The sequence below is a fragment of the Nansenia antarctica genome (genome assembly GCF_963989245.1).
Source record: "Nansenia antarctica genome assembly, chromosome: 6".
NCBI lineage: Eukaryota > Metazoa > Chordata > Actinopteri > Argentiniformes > Microstomatidae > Nansenia > Nansenia antarctica.
The window spans coordinates 8815814-8821813 of NC_137676.1; positions in this window are offsets into that span (position 1 = coordinate 8815814).

Genomic DNA, 6000 nt, shown 5'->3' on the forward strand with positions numbered 1-6000 from the left:
GATTGTGTTTCTCTCCTGTCGCCAGTGTTCAGCTGCACCAAGACGTTCTCCCAGACACTCAGACTAAGGAGACAAACATTGTTATGATTATTATTAATGGACTTGCTGCTCTGTAAAAGCCTCAATACGCCAACCTTGGAAACCAGGAAATGATGACAACCCAACACAATCATGTGTTTCAAGCTGTCATGGCCCTTCATGTGCCCTCAGATCTCTGAAAATCGGAAATTACCGTCCTGGAAACCCGTTATACAAAGATGACTCCAGAGATACTCTCACTCAGGAGAGTATCAGAACCAGTCAATAGGAAGCTCCACGCAAGTAACTCGCGTTCATTTTAAACTCTGAAGTTCTGAGTTTTACGAGATTGGATGAATGCCACATTACTTAACTCAACACTGCCTCAAACTCAACTGACAAGGAAACTGGCCAATCATGTAGGAGTGAATGGACACGCCTCTTTTTTTCATACCAACCGACGCCTCTTCTTCTTCTGCAATGCAAGGACAGCCTCATCGCAGCAGAGCTCTTCTTCATAGCTTTAAGTGACGCGGCAGCCATGCAACCAGGTCAGGTGGTGCACCATGGGATGATGGGACTTGTAGTTTTGTGTGTCGCGGCGTTAACCTTTGTACCTGTGGGGGGGGGGGGGGGGGGGAGACCCAGGGATGGGGAGGGAGACCCAGAGACTGTATAGTAACTGTATTGTACATTGTAGGAAGAGTTTCCTGAATTAGAAACAATGCCAGACTAGTGATGTACAGAGTGTGTAATGACAGCAGTGCCCTCCCTCCCAGACGGTGACAGGCCCATTGCAGCCCTTATACAGACCCCCACTGTGTGTGTTTGCCAGGTCTTTTGGTGCAAGTGGACTTTTAACTATCACATACCGTTATACACAGACTTATGTAAAGGAGGGAGGAGGGTCAGGGGTCAAAGGGGTCAAGGGTCGTGACGCCCCCCCCCCCCGCCCCCCTCCACCAATCCGATGCAGGGCATCAGCTCAACCTCAGTAGCCTTACAAACTCTCTCAGTTCAACATTTAAACAGATACCTCAATGAACCAGGACATTTTCAGTAGCGTAGAGGGTAAACCAAACATGTAACACTATCATGCACACATGTCTAGCACACATGAAACAAACACACACACACACACACACACACACACACACACACGCACACATACAGCATAACTCCCCAGCAACTTCTGCAGTGAGTGTTTTTTGTGGCATTTTGTGCCAATTTGTTAGATGAAGAGAAGCCTAATTGTTATCCCACACACACACACACACACACACACACACACACACACACATAGTGTCAGCCTGTGTGTTGTTCTGTTGTTATCACAGCTAGATAATAGATGTTTGCAGCAGTTCGCTATATTAGTGTCATAGTGGACAGTGAACCGACACCCTCCCCTGTCACAGTGTCTAAATAAACAGTCCCTCTGTTTATTGGGAAGATGGCAGAGGATAACTCTGTACTCTGTCATGGTATGGAGAGATCTGGACGTTCAACTCTTCTGTTCTGTTCTAGCCCAGCACTAACAAACCATCTTCAAATTAATCAGTTGATCACGGTCTATAGCAGCGGAGGCTGGTGGAGGTAGAAATCTGAGGACGGGACTGGAATGAGGATTCCATATTCCGTTCCCTGCATTACAGTGAGTCCGTCCTCCGATTTCTACCTCCACCAGCCTCCCCTGGTGTTGATGCTGTTTCGAGCAAGCTAATGCTGCATTCAGGTGCTCCTCTGAAATAGGTCACTTGGAAATGTTGTGGGTTTTTTAGATCTCTTAAGTTTAGATCTCTTAATTTCACACTCAGACCTATCTTAGAATTAGCCAATAGGGAGCTCTACGGTAAATCTTGTGCTAAATCTTGGTTTGGAGGTCTGAATTTCCAAGGAGCGCCTAAACGCACCATGAACCCCTACAACCCCTGCCTCCAGTTGATTGTGTACAGTTCAGACGACGTGTTGCTGTGGCGACACGCTTACCAAAACAAACTACCTCGACCACCCTTTATTCCTCCGCACATGTACTTCAAGCATGATTGTGTTCCTCATCGGTTCATTTTTATTTTTTACACTAATTCATTATGTTTTTATTTTTATTTATTCCTTTCTTCTCAAATGCTGGACGACTTCCTGTACCTCAGCACATCTCATGATAAGCCCGCAGGTGAAGAGTAGACCTCCAGTCTCTCTAAGAAAGGCCGCCTTATGGCGACTTCATAAAACGACGCCTTCAACGCGTTGATGCAAACTAAGCTGGTTATCGGTTATTTGACAGCTTCTAAGTGGTAGTATGCCAGTATGGATATTTAAACACTGATGCTGATATATCACTTCTGGTTGTGAGATGTGGTGATGAGACGAAGGTTTGGTATCGGGAGCCCTGCGGAGAACAGGCTAGTCAAGGTTGTATCTTTCTGTAGTTTTGATATCGATGATGGACACTGCTTATGGAATGTCCTCTGTTGTTGTTGTTGCTCCGATGTATTCTCTGCTACCTCTTAACATGCGCTTGCTCACCTACACACACACACATACACACACACACACACATACACACACACACACACACACACTGTGTGCACGTCTCTCTCCTTCACCAGCAGTTCTTTGCCAATGATGCACTTGTGTTTTCGTCTCTCTGTGACTTCTGTCTGAACTCTCTATGTATTTCTGATCACTATTATAGCAACCCTGCCTGTTGTACATACAGTACCATGTACTCTGAGGTCAGGGACGAACATGAACGTACAGGATTCACATACAGGTCTTTTACATAAATGCTAGGTGTTAGCTCAGTTAACCTCGGTGTGCCTATAGATCCCCGAGCCTTATTTCGGGACGATATCAGGGGTTTAACCAAACCAACACAGGACTTTTTTGCTCATTTCAAAACAGTTGTTTAAGCGTTCTCTGTCCATTTTGTTGTTCTTGCATATGAATCATGGGGGTTAGGAGGTAGAAACTGTCACCTCCTCCTTACTGTGAAGGAAACACATGTTAAACCAAGTGATCTACACACCAGGTTTCATAAACTTCGTTTCTGGAGAGCTATTGGATGTGTGTGCAGGCTTTTGTCTCAGCGTAGCACTAACACACACCTGCTTCAAATCAATCAACAGATCATGGTCTTCACTTCAATTAAGACCATGATTAATCTAATGAAGGTTGGTTAATGCTAGGCTGGAACAAAAGCCTGCACAGACAGTAGTTCTTCTTTGGGACCTGCATTGAGAACCCTGATTTAACAGGACAGCCTTTTTATTCCCCAAATCATCTCTTTGTTCCCAACTTTTCACCTCTCAATCTTTACACCAGATGTAACTTTTCACCTCTCCATATACAAATCATAGTTAACCTTTCACCCCTACATATGCTCAGGAATGTGTTATTGCAACAACAGTAGCCAGAAAAAGTCAACAAGTGAAAAGCTCACTATGTATAGGTATGTATGTATAAAGGTCAAATGACCAGTATCCAATATATTATATTAGTAATTGAAAGTATGAATATAGCATTAATAATCAGTTGATCAATTATCACAATCTTCCACATTACCCCCTTCGAGACTTAGGTTATGGTTGAGTTGTGTTCAAAACCTTCAAATACGGGAGTGCTCCCAACATTCAATACGTCATTGATTTCATTTGAATAAGTAAAGGTAAATTCAGTACTAGTAAATTTGGCCATTGCTCTTTTCCTTCAACCTCCATGAGTGTAAGGTCTCAAGTCTCAATATTGCCATATAGCAACACCTGAGGTAACACCATGAGGTAAATATAAGTGTGCATTATCTCTGCAATCCCAATTATCTTTAAAATTACCTAATGACACTTTTGCAAGAAGTGTGCTATTTGTGCTATCCTTACTTCATCTCCCCTATTTGCTGTACCGCATTTGGTTACGTGAAATTGCATCAGATCGGTTAGTGTTTGCACTCAGATATCCCTAAGAACAATAACAATCTGGCACTTATATCGCTTTTACCACAATTCTAACAGGTGACTTATTTGCTTCTGGTCTCCTGAGGGGTACAGTCATTGGTCTACCACACATCATTTCATGGGGGTGTTAAACGAGTTTATCTAAAATCTTAAACAGGTAACCCAATCCTGTCCTGTTTCTTTGCATCGGACAGTTTCTGTTTCAGAATTCCTTTTAGTTTCTGTTTCCAGAATGTTCCTTTTATCTCTCAACCAAACCAGCCGATTGCGGGTGGTAGCTGTACTGAATTTCTGATTGATTCCTAGAATCCTACAAACTTCTTTGACCATGGTTGACCATGGTTGCTGTAGAATTGTCAACACTGTTGTCATGGAAACAGGTGTTGGCAAATGCAGAACGTGCAGAAAATCTCCCTCACCAAGCTTTTGACGACAGACTTGGCGTCTGCGTGGGCTGTAGGAAACGCTTCCACCTATCTAGAGAATTGATCGACAACGACAAGGCAATAACACTTGCATTGGTTTCGTTGACACAACGATATAATAATATCAATTATCAATTACGATCAATATAATCTATACAAAGATGTGAAAATGGACCGTTTGGAGACTGCATTTTTCTTTCAAGTTTGGTGGGAATTCCCTTTTCGACATAGTTTTCTTGACACATTTGTAAATGTTTTTACAGTTTTGCACATGGTCTGTGACCAGTGGCATAAACCAATCAGCACATCATTTCTCCATCATAACCCCCCTAGCAGAGTGACACTCTGGAATTAGACCACTTGGAGCCACAGTTTTTCCTGTACTAGCCTGTCTCCAAAGGCCCGTTTCGGGGTCCAACAGTTACTGAAGATGATTTATCCATGGCAAAAGCAGCTGCTGCTAATGCTCTTTGATCTGTCTAATCCTCTCTCCACTCCATCCAAGCCTGTACTGAAATATGCCAATGGTTTGTGCTAAGTGAGTACCATACTTCTGAGTCACTACTGTATTAGCAAACCCATGCTGCTTATCCGAGAATAAGTTTAACATTTTGGAGTAATCCAGCAGACCCAGTGCTGGAGCGTCTTGTAGGGCATTTTTCAAATCAGTGAATGCTTTTTCGGCCTGGCCATTTCCATATTAATAGGTCTTTTCCTGAGCTATGTAGACACATGTCTATCAGTGGTCTTGCAATTACTGCATAGTCACAGATCCACTGTCGATAATACCCAGTCATTCCTAGGAATCTTTGCATATTTTTCACTGTCCTAGGTTGTGGACATTCCAATATTGGCTTCACTCTGCCAGCTGACAGGCCTTTCCCTCCAGCCTTCAGGACGTGTCCTAGGTACACCACTTCAGATTGCCACAGTCGCACCTTCTGTTTGCCGACCTCCTGGCCTTTTTCTGTCTTTTTCCATCTCTGCAGTCTGTAGAGACAGTCTTCTTCTCTTTCATTTTTCTTTCTTTCAGCGTATTTCCTGATGAGCATAGCTCTTTGCTTTGACCATTCTTCATCAGACAGGTTTAATTATTCTTCAAGGCGATTCTTGATTGGAGTGAGCAGACCTGTCAGGGCTGTTTGCCAGAACGATGCTTTACTTGAGATGTTGGTCTCCCATGGCTTGTCCACCTTTAAGGTTTCCATCAAACTGAACGGTTGCTCCTGGTGTCCATAATGGGCATTTGATGAATAGTTGTTCCTTGGTTTACCATCAGTGTTTGGTTTTGTTCTGTTCTTCCGGTGTGGCAATGCTGGGGTATCACTGATACATCTGATGGAGGAGCTGGTGCCTTGCCTTTAGGTGATGTTGCTTTTTGTTGTGTTGCTGCTTTACATGTGACCTGCTTTAGTGCTTCTCCTCACCATTTCTGCTCTCCATTGCTCCATAACAAGACGGTGTGGACACGTCTTCTCTTCTCATGCTGCCTTTTTTAGAATTAGCGGCTTTTTTCATACTGTAAGCTGTTTCAACACTGACCATGTACTTTGGACTCCTGGTGCCTTCAATGGGCCAGGCGTATGGACTGTCCTTGGTTCACAGTGTAA